Genomic DNA, 14822 nt, shown 5'->3' on the forward strand with positions numbered 1-14822 from the left:
TAGATTTTGAGACAGTGGTGGCTAGAATCTTAGCCAGCATACATAGAGCAACTTTACACTATTTCCCTTAATAATTTTGATGCTATGTTTTTTGCTGCATACACATTTAGTAGTGGTGTTCATTATCTATAGTACTCTTTTGCAATATGTAGTTTCCTTGATTATTTCTTTTAATCAGTTTTTTTTTGCTTTTCTTTACCTAAGATCATGTTTCCAACCTTTGCATTTTTCCAACTGAAGAATAATGGATCTTTTTCAGTCAATTATTGCAAATTTGTGTGGATATTTCTGTTTCAAGTATGTTTCTTCTAAACAGCATATTTTTGGAGTCTGGTTTTTACTCCATTCTGCTATCTACTTCCATTTCATGGATGATTTTATCCCATTCACATTTAAGTTCTGTTTGCTAATTTTCTCCATCTTATTTGCTTTTATTTATACTTTTTTAACCTCATACTTCCCAAAACCCTATTTTGCTTCTGACCACTGCCTCCCTTAATCTGACTTCACTCTTATTACATCCACCCTTTCTCTAAGATCCTTTCCCATTGGGTAAGACATATTTCTATGCCCAATTCAGTTTTTATTCTTTCCTATTTGGAGCAGTACAGATGAGGTTCAAGTATTGCCTATTTGTTCTTCTTGTTATCTCTATTATACGAAATTTTCCTTTCCTGCCCCTTTTATATAAGATAATGTTCCCCATCCTTCCTCCTTTGTCTCCTCTCCCAGTATGTCCCTCTTTCACTAGCTTCCATTTTTCTTTTGATACCATTCTAAGACAATAGACTCACACTCATCCCCTCTTTCTAATTTTCCCTAATGATTACAATGTTCTTAGAGACTACACATAACAGTTTTCTACCTGGGAATTTGCACAGCTTATCTTTATTAAATTCTTTATTATTTTTCATTTGTGTTTATCTTTTAACGCCTTTTTTAATTCTTGGGTTTAAATGAACATTTTCTGTTCAGTTCTGGTATTTTCATCAAAAATGCTTTGAAATATCCTATTTCATTAAATATCCATTTCTCCCCTAAATATTTATACACATCTTTACTGGATAGGTTATCCTTTCTTGTAATCATAGTTTCTTTGCCTTCTAGAATGTTATATTCCAAAACTTCTAATGATTTATCATGGCAGTTGTTAAATCTTGTGTGATCCTAACTGTGGTTACTTGGTATTTTAATTCTTTCTGTCTAGTGACTTGAAATATTTTATTTTCAGCCTTGTAGCTCTATAATTTGGCTATAATATTCCTGTGACTTTTCATTTTGGTATTTCTTTAATGAGAAGAGCAATAGATTTTTTTTTGCAAGGCAATGGGGGTTAAGTGACTTGCCCAGGGTCACACAGCTAGTAAGTGTCAAGTGTCTGAGTCCAGATTTGAACTCAGGTCCTCCTGACTCCAGGGCTGGTACTTTATCCACTGTACCACCTAGCTGCCCCAAGAGCAATAGATTTTTAAAAATTTCTTTTTCTTTTGTCCTCTGGATCTAAGATATCAAGGCAGTTTTTTTCTTTATAGTTTCTTGAAATAGATGTCTAGTCTCTATTATTGATCATGGACTTCAGATAGTCTAAGAATTCTTAGTCTCTTCTTGAACTATGTTCTAGATCAGTCATTTTTAAATGAAATATTTCACATTTTTTCATTCTTTTTACTTAGTTATTCTTTATTGATGTCTCATTAGGTCGTTAGCTTTCACTTGCAATTCAAATTTTTAAGGAGTTAACTCATTCAATTAGATTTTGTACCTCTTTTTCCATTCTAAGAACTTTTCTTGAGCACTTTTATGCTGCTTTAACCAAGCTATGATTTCCCTTTTCATAATTTTCTTGAATTGTTCTTTTCATTTATTTTTCTTAATTTTCTTCTACTACTTTTTTTAAATCTCTCTTTTTAGCTCTTCTAGGAATTCTTTTTGACTTCAGTCCAATATGATTTTTCTTAGAGGCTTTGCTTGTAAATTTTTATGCATCATTGCCTTCTACGTTTGTGTATTGAGCTTCCCTGTCACAACAGTAGCTTTTTATGGTCAGAAAGTTTTTTCTGTTTGATAGTTTTTCTCACCTATTTCTTGATTTTGAATTTCATGTTAAAGATGAACTCTGATTTTTGGGAGGCAAGATCACAGAATACAATAGAAACATTTTAACTTTCCCCAAATCCACCTCAAAACATATACCAAATAATGTTTCAAAGTGAATTCTAAAGTGTCAGAACCAATAAAAAGAGTGATTACTTTTCTAGCCCAAGACAATTTAGAAGGTTAGCATGAAAAGTATTTCTCACTTGGGTAAAAAGGGGAGCAAATCCTAGAGCAGGCAGTGTCCTGGAATGCCAGCAACAGACTGTTCAGTAAGCCAGCAAAAGGCCGCATTCCTTGCAGAGGTCAGAGACTAAGGTCTCTCACAGCCCCAGCATAGCAGCAGGTGAGAGGCCAGTCCTTCCCTGGCCCCAGTACAGTAACAGGCAAGTCACAAGATGCCCTACCACTCCACAGATTTGGTCCAAGAGCAGGCAAGCCATGTGGCCCTGGTGCAGTAACAGGTAAGGAGTCAGGCAGGGCCCATAGCCTCATGATACAAGAAGTATGAGACAGGGTCTCCTTGACCCCAGGAACAGGGCTTATCATCAAAAGAAATGAAATAAGTTATAAAAATTAGCAAAAACAAAAACAACAAATAACGAACATAAAAAGTTACTATGGTGACAAGGAAGACCAAACCGTAAACTCAGCAAAGGACAACAACAACAAAATGCCAACATCTGAAACCTTCAAGAAAAATGTAAATTAGTCTCAAAACCAAAATTAATTCTCTGGAGAGCCAAAAAAGAGACTAAAATCAATTAAGAGAGGTAGAAGAAAACTTGGGAAAAGAAATGAGAGTTATGCAAGAGAATAAAGAAAAAGATAGTCAACAGTTTGGTCAAGGAAACCAAATACTGGGAAAAGATGTACAAAAACCCACCAATGAAAACAATTCCCTAAAAAAGAGGACCGACCAAATTGAAGAGGGGAAAAAATGCAATGAAAAACGATTCGTTAAAAATTAGAATTGGACAAGTAGAAGCAAATGAGATAGCAAAATATAATCAAACAAAATTACACACCTACGCATGTGTGTATGAATTTTATTGGAAAAACAACTGACCTTGAAAATAGATACAGAAGAGATAGTTTCAGAATAAATGGAGCATGGGCATCATACTTCAAGAACCTATTAAGGAAAACTGCCCTGATGTCCTAGAGAAAGAGGGGAAAATAAAAATGGAAAGAACCCAATAATGATCCCATGAAAGAGATCCCAAAATGAAAACCCCCAGGAGCTCACAGATCAAGGAGAAAATACTGGAAACATCCAAAAAGAAACAAGTTAAGTATTGTGGAATTGTAGTCAAGGTTACATAGGACTTGGCAGCTTCTAAATTAAGGGATAAAACATCTTAGAATATGATATTCCAGAAGGCAAAGATATAAGATTATAGCCAGTTAAACTGATTATAATCTTTAAGTAGAAAAAATTGGATATTCAATGAAATAGAGGGCTTTCAAGCATTCCTGATGAAAAACCATAGCTGAACAAAAAATTTAATTTGGAAACACAACACTCAAGAGAAGCATAAAAAAGTAGACAGGGAATAGAAAACATAAAGGATTCAATAAGAATAAACTATTCACATCCCTACACAGGAAAATGGTATTTGTAACTTTTAAAATTATATTTATAATTTATCAGTATTAGAGCACGTAGAAGGAACAGAGATTTTACATGTAAATTGACTTTGATGGGATGATATCCAAAGGGAGAGAGAACAAAATTAAGGGGTGAGAAAGAGGGTTGCATTTAGAAAAGGAATGGAGAGGTAGAATGGGGTAAATTATCTCACATAAGGAGCTTTGAAAGACCTATTATAGTGGGGGACAGATGGAGGTGGAGGCATCACTTGAACTTTACTCACATCAGCATTGGCTCAAAGAGGGAATGACAAACACAGTTAGAGTGTTATATAAATCTATCTTACCCTATAGGGAAGTAGGAAGAGAAGGAAATAAAAAAAAGGAGAGGGACTGATAGAAGCAAAAGCAGATTGGGGGGAGGGTGTGGTAAGAAGCTAAACACTGGGGAGAAAGGACAAGATGGAGAGACAGAGACAGAGAGAGACAGAGAGAGAGACAGAGACAGCTAGAGACACAGAGTGAGACAGAAAGAGACACAAGAGAAAGAAGTAGCAGGAAGAAAGGACAAGAAGGAGGAGGAGAAAGGAAGAGGAAGGAAGAAGGGGAAGGGGAAGATGAAGAAGAAGATAAAGCAGAATAAGAATTTGACAGAGGAAAAGAAAACAGCTGGTAATCATGACTACAAATGGGAATGAGATTAACTCATTCATAAAATGGAAGCAGATAGCAGTGTGGATTAAAAAAAACACAATCTTACAATATGTTGTTGATAAGAAACACAGGAAGCAGAGAGACACACAGAGTAAAGGTAAGAGACTGGAACAAAATCTGTAATGCTTCAGCTGAAGTTAATAAAAAAAACAAGGGTAGCAATCATCTCAGAAAATTCAAAAGCAAAAATAGATCTATTAAAAGAGATAAAGAAGGAAACTGCATCTTGCCAAAAGTTACCATAGACAATGAAGTAATATCAATAATATACATATATGCACCAAATGATATAGCATCCAAATTTTTAAAGGAAAAATTAAATGAGTTACAGGAGGAAATAGAAAGTATAACTATGCTGGGATGCTGGACCTCAACTTTCTCCTAACAGAGCTGGTTAAATCCAACCACAAAATAAACAAGAAAGAAATTACAGAAATAAATAAAATTTTGGAAAACTTAGATATGATTGACCTCTGAAGAACAAGTCATAGAAACAATAAATATTTTTTTAAAGACGATAACAATGTGACAACACATTAAAATTGTGTGATTCAGTCAGAACTGTATATGGAGAACTTTTATATTCCTAAACGTTTACATCGATAAAATAAAAAGCATATTAATGAATTGGGTGTGCTACTAAAAGGAATAGAAAATTCATAAATTAAAAATTCCCAATTAAACACAAAATTACAAATCCTAAAAATCAAAGGAGAAATTAATTTAATTGCCAGTAGGAAAACCATTGAATTAATAAATAAAACTAGTAGCTGGTTTTATATTTAAAAAAAGATAAACCATTGGTTAATTTTATTTGTGTGTGTGTGTGTGTGTGTGTGTGTGTGTGTGTGGCAATTGCGGTTAAGTAACTTGCTCAGGGTCACACACCTGGTAAGTATCAAGTGTCTGAGGTCGGATTTGAACTCAGGTCCTCTTGACTCCAGGGCCAGTGCTCTATCCACTGTGCCACCTAGATGCCCCGGTTAATTTGATTTTTAAAAAGGAAAGCAGAAAACTAATTTATCAAAATAAAAATGAAAGGGGTGGATTCACCACCAATGAATAGGAAATTAAAACAATGATTCAGAGCTATTTTGCCCAATTATACAAAAATAAATCAGACAACCTTAGTGAAATGGATGAATATTTACAAAAATATAAATTTTCAGATTAACAGAATACATAAAAACCTTATTTTTAAAAAGACACACACAAAAAAACCTTGAAAAAAACATCAATGAACTTCCCAAGAAAAGAAGAATCCCCAGGGCCAGTTGTATTCAGAAGTGAATTCTACCAAATGTTTTAAAATAATTAAGCCCAATATTATATAAATTATTTGAGTAAATATAGATGGACTCTTACCAAATATCTTTTATCACACAAATATGGTGTTGATACATAAATCAAGAAGAGGTAACACAGTGAAAGAAAACTATAGACCAATTTCCCTAATGAATATGATGTAGTTTTAAAAAATAAAACACTTGAAAGTAGCTTACAACAATACATGACAAGAATCATACACTATGAGCAGGTGGAATTTATATTGGGAATGTAGGGCTTATTCAATATTAGGAAAACTATCAGTATATGTCTATGTCTATATCTATCTATATAATGATAAGTAATATCCATCTAAAACCACCAACAAATATCATCTGTAATGGAGGCAAACTAAAAGCCTTCCAAATAAGATCAGTTGTGAAGCAAAGATGCCCATTATCACCACTATTATACAGTATTGTATTAGAAATATTAACTATAGCAATAAGAAAAATAAATTGAATGAATTAGAATAGGCAATGAGTAAATAAAACAATTGCTCCTTATAGATGATATGATGGATTACTTAGAGAATCCTAGAGTATAAACTAAAAGCTAGCTGAAATAATTAACTTTAACGAAGTTGCAAGATATAAAATAAACACACATAAATCATCAACATTTCTATACACAGGGTCGACCAAAAGTCATGATGGGGTCTGATGTTTTACTAACATTTTGAAAATTATTTTTTTCTTTATTTTTTAGCATTTATGAGATTTGATTTTTCACACATAATATAAATCCATTTCCTATTTAAACTGGATATGATGCTATGGTATTATAAATTAAAAACAAAAAATAAAGGTATTACCAACAAAGCCTATCAGCAAGAAATGTAAAGAGAAATTCCTTTTAAAATAACTTTAGACAATATAAAATACTTGAGAGTCTATCTGCCAAGACAAAGCCAGGGGCTATATTAATACAATGACAAAACACTTTTCACACTAATAGAATCAGATCTAAAGGGCTAGGAAAATATCAATTGCTCATGGGTAGACTAAGCCAAGAAAATAAAAATGACAATTTTACCTAAATTAATTTATTTATTCAGTACCATAACAGTCAAACTACCCAAAAATAACTTTATAGAGTTAGAAAAAATAACAAAATTCATCAGGAAGATTAAAACACCAAAAACATCAACAGACTTAGTGAATTTTAAAAGTTAAGTAGGGTGACCTACCCATACCATATCTCAAACTGTATTATTAAGCAGTAATCACCAAAACAATCTCCTACTTGTTAAGAAAGTGGGTGGTTGATCAGTGGAATAGATTAGGTACACAAAACACAGAACTAAATGATAAACCCAAGCTCTCCAATTTTGGGACAATAACACTATTTGACAAAAACTGCTGGGAAAACTAGAAAAGATTCTTATAGAAATTAGATATAAACCAACATCTTATACTATATAACAAGATAAGGTCAAAATGTGTACATGACTTAGAAATAAAGGGTAATAACATAAGCAAATTAGGTAAACAAGGAATAGTTTCAACTCTGAGGTGTCACCTCACATCTACAGATTGACTAACATGACAGAAAAAAGAAAATGATAAATGTTGGAGGGTATGTGAGAAAATTGGGACATCAATGTATTGTTGATGGAGTTGGGAACTGATACAAACATTCTGGAGAACAATTTGGAACTATGCTCAAAGGGCAATCAAACATTGTGTACCTTTTGATGCAGCAATATCACTACTAGGTCTGTATCCCAAAGAGCTTACAGGAAAAAAAGGGGGAAAGGACCTATTTATACAAAAATAGAAATTTTGGTTTGGTTTTTTGTTTTTTGGTGTGTGGGGGGGCAAATAATTAAAAATTGAGGGAATCTTCATCAATTGATTAATGGATAAATAAATTGTGGTATATGATAGTAATGGAATAGTACTGTACTATAATAAATTATGATCAGGCTGATTTCAGAAAAACTTGGACTTCCATGAACTGATGCAAAGTGAAGTGAGCAGAACCAAGGGAACATTGCACACAATAGCAGCATTATTGTATGATGATCAACAATAAATAACTTCTCTTGTCAGCACCACAATGATCCAAGACAATCCCACAACACTCATGTTGAAAAATGCCATTCATATCCAGAGAAATAATTGAGGGGTCTGAGTGCATACTAAAGGATATTATTTTTTGTATCAGAACTTTTATTTTCACCAAATAATAAACATTTTTATTTAAAGTTTTGAGTTCCAAATTTTATCCCTCCTACCCTCTCTCCCCTTCCTCTCCCTGAGGCAGTAAGCAATCAGGTATAGGTTATATATGTACAATAATGCAAAACATTACCATATTAATAATGTTGCATAAAAGCTTGAATAAAAGAGAAAAAAATGAAAGTTAAAAATAGTAAAGCACATAATTTTCACTTTATTTTTGTTCATTTTTTTCTTTTGATCTGTTTTGTTCTCTCACAACATGACTAATATGGAAATGTTTTACAGGTTCCACATATATAACCTACATGAAATTGCTTATCTCTGATGGAGAAAGGAAGTTATGGTTGGGGGGGGAATGTGGAACTCCATTTTTTTCAAATGAATGTCAAAAATTGACTTTATATGTAATTGGGAAAATAAAATTTTAATTAAAATATTATTTTTATGAGATATTACTCTGAAAGGGGAGTGGAAGAGATTCTGGGGGAAATTATGGTAATGTAATACAAAATACAAAATGCATCAATAAAAAGATGATTTTAAAGGAGCAAAAAATATAAGCTATGCTCACTTTGCCAGGGGAGGCCACTGTCTCATATTTCAGGGTTTGTTTGTTTTTTAATTTTTTTTTTTGCCCTCCTGTTTTCATAGCAGTTCTGGGGACCTGTAAGTTTTAATTATTTCCAAGATGGTGTGATCTGGGTAGAGGTGTGGTCACTACTGTCCTAGTCTGCATTCTGATCTTTACACAGGTAAAGTTCTTGCTCTCTTGAGACCACAACTCATCTTCTCCTTGGAACTGCAACCTGGCACTGGGATACCTACTCCCTTGGGATCACAAGTGCTCCTCTCTGCCCTGGAAGGACCAGCCAGATTGAAATCCCCTGTCATAAGAACTCCTATCCTCCCTGGACCTGAAAACTCAGAACAAGAGCCCCTACTCCCTTGAAATCATAAGCTCTCTTCTCTGTCCTCAGACTGTACCTTGGAAATAGGTAATGCCCAACAGAGTTGCCAAATAGTACATGGTCTTATGTCCAGTGCTAGCCCTCTAATCCCTTTCTGACTAGGTGTTCAATTCCCTTCCCATATCTGGTCAGTGAAAGATTCTGGTATGGTTGCTGCTTCTGTCAGCGCTGCCACCAACACCCATAGGTGGTGTTGCTACTGTGCTGCACCCCAGGCTAGCCCCAACTCAGTGTCACAAACCACTCATTCTGACCTCCTAAGTTGTTCTATGATGAAAATTTTTCTCATCCAGAGCTTTAAAATTTGATTTGCCACATTATTTTAAAGTTGTTTATAGGGGGTTATTGGAAGAGTTTGGCTAGAATGCTCCCCTTATTCTTTTTATTTGGTTCCTTGGGACATTCTGGTTTTTCACATGGTAGACATTTCATAAGTGGTTGAGAAACTGAAAAAAAGTATAAGGAAAAGAAGAGTGGATTTAGATTCAATAGAATTGTGTTTGGGTACTTGGCCCTGTGATTTACTAGGCATGTAATTATAGGCAAGTCATTTAAACTCCCTAAGCCCAAGTGGTATCATTTGTAAATTGAGAATAATACTATTTGCCCATCCTCCCTCTTAGCTGTATTGTGATGGAAGTGTTTTGGAAGCTATACATTTCTCTATAGAAATGCAATCATCATCTCTATTATTCTTTAATTTAATGGAAATATCAAATTTGCTTCTCCATATTTCCTTTATTATTAGGTTTATATTGCATTCCATAAAATAGGGGGATACAAGTTATTTTGTTTTAAAAGATAAGCAAATATTCATTCTTATTTTCTTGGGGATAAGGAGGATGTTGATAGACTATTATTAATTATTTTGAATTAACCAAATAAAAATAATAAAAAAATTACCAAATTATACATATTCCTGCCACCAGGAACTTGAGGATTATTTCTGTGAATGATTTAAAACATTTTGACTAGAGAAATCTGTCCAAGAACTAGGCTTATAGAAGAACATTTTTTTTAATTTGTGAAACAAACAAAAATATTCTGACTGCATAATCTAGACTCTGCTCTGATCTTTCTGGAGGCAAATTATCTAATGCAAATAATGTCCAGGTTTCATCACAATAATTGTAGAATTTGTGGTGTGCTGAAGTGAACTCATTTTAGGTTTCAGTAGACCAAATTCTAGTCCTGTTACTGCCACTTTGTGACCTTTAGTACTACACCCCATTTTCTTTGCAAAAATGAGCATATTGTACTTGATGAACTCAAGGTTTGTTGTCTCTTCATGATGCTTATATCCCCTTAGCTTTTATCTATGTGTTTGCCTCAGATGTACGCTCTTGTATTTGTACATTTTCAGACCTGCAATTTAATTTGTGTAGGTAACTGCCAGTGTGGAAACTCCACAGATGGAGTCATAGTTGCCTGAGGTATTGAAAAATTAGGTAACTGGGCTGTGGTCACACATTTAGTGAGAAAAATAAGGTATCAACCCTAGTCTTCCTGACTCCAAAGTCAGCACTCTATCCAATAACACTTTCTTAAGTAGGATACAGCTGGTTTAATTCTCAAAGGCTCAAAACACTAGAGATAGTAGATCACTAAATTACAGGACTGGTACTTCAAGATGCTGATTTCATTAGGATGTGGGGACTGGGAAGTGGGGGAGTGAATGATATTTATAAGAAAACTATTGTAAAATATGTGCAAGGTCTTTGAAACCTCCAGTACAACATTGAAAATTTGTGGCTATAAAATTAGGATTTCTTTTCTCTTGTTATCTTTGGGAAACTGCTTTTCTCTTGCTTTTCCTTTATGAATATATTTTTACTTATTGTTTTGTGACTGTTCTATTAACTTCATCTATACATAGTTCTGAAATAAAATTAGAATATATTTTTCCACACTGCATGATACAATGTCATAACTGACTAAAGAAAAAAGAAAAAAAGAAAAATGATCATTTCTGTCATTTGAGTTACTGATTTTTTTCCTTTAAAGTTGGATCAAGACCTGAATCTATTTATAACAAATTATAGTTTAATTTTCTTCAGAAATCATAATTTCAATCAGGATCAAATTACACAGTAATTTAAAAGTCAATAACTTTTAGAGAATTCAGAAAAGTAGCTGATGATGAAAGCCATGTAAGTTTTATCTAAAAGTTGTATCTAAGGTTGCTTTGATCCAAACATTCTCAGAGAAGGTCTTAGGGCATTTGTTAAAAAATGTGAATAACCCTTTTATAAAAGAACATTAAACAAATTTTTTGTTGCTAATCGACTAAATAGATTTATGACCAGATCTTTCTAATATTGGGTAGTTCTATTCTCCTGAAGAATACTTGTGCAAATGGAAATTTTAAAATAACCTTTTACAGCAGGCAAGAATTTAAGGATTCTTCAACTCAAGTGTCCAAGGAACTGATTTATTTGATAAACCTTATAATCAACAAATTCACCACACATGAAACCAATGTTCTTTTGTTACTATCCCAGGAGTATATTACAAAGCCAAAGGTTGATTCTAGGCACCACTATGAAAGACAATTTAGGTGAATATAATTAAAAGAAAATAAAGCTGATACCTTACTTCATAAGCTTGATCCCTCTGTTCATCCCAGAAAATAGTTCTGTAATTCTCTATATGTAAAAACACAAGTAAATGGCTTTATTTCAGAGGAAAGAACTTCTAATCATTAAATTATTTCCTATCCCCATTTAATGACATAACAAATATATGTAAAAACTTACTTTACAGAATCATAGATTTTTTTATTAGGGTTATAGCATCTCTTCATTTTAAGGATAATGGAAACTAAGACTTGTTCCATAACACAATTAATAAGTGATAGAACAAGGACAAATGAAACCCAGGTCTTTTGATTCTTGGTTGTCTTTCAATTATATGAAGACAATACATGTAAAGCACTTTGCAAACCTTACATAAATGTGATTATTATTTATAAATATCAACATTAATTAAATATTTATCATTAATAATCATCATTATTAACATCATCATTGTTATTAATTGCTTCAACATCATATTATATTAACTTTCTCTTTGAAATAATAGATCTTCAGATGTTTAGAGGAAACTATTATATCAAATGAAATGCTTGATAGACTATTCTACTATCCCTTTCCTGGAGTAGAAGGAGAAAGAGAAAGAGAAGAAGCTACTGCTGGCTGGTGGTCATGGCGATCAGGGAGCCAGAGCCAGGTTGGTCAGTCAGCAAGACTTCTAGGAGCAGGCCTGAGCCAAAGTACCTACCAAGAAGAAGCTGTGGCAGTTGCACTGGCTGAAGCTCCTCCAGCAGAAGGCTTCCCTGTATCGGGAGAGTCTGTGCTTCCCCACTGCCTACCCCAGCTTGGATGAACTGAAGGTTGAGGTCATCCTGAGCAGCCACAGCCTAGAGGGCCTGAGCCACTGAGTGTTCAGGAACTGCCCAGTTGTGTTCATGTACAGCACCTGAGTGGGGGACCAGCTCATACCAATACGACCTGGGGAACACCCACAGCAACTTCCTGAAACAACATCCAAGTGTCACCCACATCAGCAGCCAACTCCTCATGGTTCACATTCTCAGCTTCTGAGGTAGCACCTGGCTCTTTTTCCTTTGGTGACCAGAAGATAATAAGGAAGCAGAAACCGGGCTAACGGTAACTCAACTGAAATCTTTGCACAAGCAGTGGGAGATGAAATTATATATCAAGATGTTGGATGAAGACTCAGATGAAGAAGAAGAGACATGCCACGGAAGAGAAGTACGAGTAATCAGGATATTGAAATGTGTTATACTTGGGGAATGGGAGAAGATGCCAGTGAAGAAGAGTTTTATTAGGAATATGAGACATTATCTATTGTGGTAAAAAGTTTTAACAGTCAGTTAGCGATAATGGAGAGATGCCAGTTTTTTTAAGGACCACCCTTTCGGGGAAGAGACCAACGGCATGAGCTACGCACGCCAGTCCGCCTGCTGCGCACATCAGACTGCCTGTTAGCACTCCACTTCCGGGGTGCAAGCTTAAAAGGCAAGGAGAGAACGGAAGTGGGATCTTTTTTTCCTGCTCTGCTGGTCCCCTGGCTGCGCTGCACAGACAGACACTGACTGGAATTTGACTAGGCCCGGCTTGTGGTTAGCAGCACACGCTTGACTTGGTCTCTCTCTCTCCCCAAAGGTGGCCTTGGGCTTTTGGTGAGTTTTATATGGAATATAGACTAAGCTTAGACTTAAGACTATTTGTTTTGTATTTCTACTTTCCTATCCCTCTAATCAACATCACCTGGTAACTACCACACACTAAAGCTCTAACTAGAAAACCAGAAGCTTCTTCCATTTACTAGTCTGGGAGATAGATTAAGGGAAAGGTTAAAGAGGGGAGATTTATAATCTAATATCCAATTTTAAATCTCACACTATAAAGGATGTCCAAAAAGCCCTGAAAAGGTGGTGGTGGGTTTTTTTTTTTTTCGAAGGAGGAGAAGAATTAGAATAATATCAAAATGATAAACAGTGACATAGCACTTGGCTTTGTAGAGCTAGGTTGCCTGTGGATGATTCAGTAGGAAAGCAACTATTGTCTAGGACATTTCACTTAGGAAAAAAAGGAAGCAATGATCTAGTGCTTTCTGGAAACCTGTCAGATGCTCCATGCCTTGGGTATGCTGCATCAGGAGGCAGTATCACAAAAAAAGGAAAACTAAGGACTGGGAAAAAGAAGATTATTACGACAGTGATGATGACATATTCCTTGATCAACTGGGTTGGTTGAGAAAAAGCATATTAACTGGATGAAAAAAAACTAGAAAGATTAATGATAAACTAGAGAACTACGATGTACTGATTGAGAAGTGAAAGAAAGCAGAGGAAGAATTTACTGAGATTTCAGAGAAGTTGAAAGTTTCGAGCACAGCCTTGTCAGTCTATGCCTCATGATTCTTTGGGTGCTTCATAACAGAAATCAAATCAGTGAACACATTAGACTGTGGATCTAGAGGATAGGGAACCTTCATTTAAGAATCTTTGAGCTGAAGTAAGTAAGGCACAGACAAAGGGATGATTAAACTTGTCAAGCCAGCAGCGATGCTAGAACTTAAAAAGAATGAAAACCAGGCTGAAAATTTGAAAAACAATCCTATATGGCTAATATTACCTCTTTTTGGTACCATAAAAGGAGGAAGCAAATTTAAATTAAAACCTGGAAACGTAGGGAAGCTGCATCCTGTTTCTAGCACTCTCTCCAATGTTAATAAGATTGAAAGATGAGAATGAAGAATAGGAAGAGGAGGAGGTAGACCTCTTAAAATGGCGATGAAGTCAGAAGGAAGCAATGTAAGAAACCTGTCTAACTCCAAGTCTTTCAAGTCCAAATAAACTGATGGACACCAGACATGAATCAGGGCCTCTGACTCAACACAGCTAAGAAGGGCAGAATAAAGGATGCCCAGAGCGTAAGGAAGTGGCCGTGGTAAAATGGGAGTTGTCAGAGTCAAAGAATAACTGAAAATAGAGCAAAGTATTGAAGAAAGGGTCCAAGTATATTGCCACAAACTTGTTCCTCTTAGTATACAGAAGACAATCCAGACTACTATGTGTGGTTACCACCTGAAGGCCAAAGTTATAACAGTAGGACCCATTTTAATAAAAACATGGCTATTGATTTCTATAAGGTCATAAGTCCTTTCTTTTATTCAGTATTGCCCAAGAGGTAGCATTGTGTCAAGTGTATTAATCAGTGAAGCTTGCCACCATTCCAAGTTGAATGGCTGAGGAAGAAGCATTCGGGCAACCATTTATAAAATTCGTATGGCTTGAACTCTTCACTCAAATTCTTGAATTTCTGAACTAATGACCTCTGTTCTTTGTATTCTTTTGGAAATTCTTCAGGTGCTTGGTGTTCATGCATCAAAGTGAAAGTTTATATATGTATAT

The 14822-nt window shown here is 34.8% G+C and overlaps 1 pseudogene; it reads left to right on the top strand.

The window, feature by feature from the left end:
• The first annotated feature begins 12084 nt into the window (after nucleotides 1–12084).
• Nucleotides 12085–14602, top strand: LOC122747193 (annotated as a pseudogene).
• The last annotated feature ends 220 nt before the right edge of the window (nucleotides 14603–14822 follow it).

The sequence above is a fragment of the Dromiciops gliroides genome, chromosome 3 (assembly GCF_019393635.1).
Source record: "Dromiciops gliroides isolate mDroGli1 chromosome 3, mDroGli1.pri, whole genome shotgun sequence".
Lineage (NCBI taxonomy): Eukaryota > Metazoa > Chordata > Mammalia > Microbiotheria > Microbiotheriidae > Dromiciops > Dromiciops gliroides.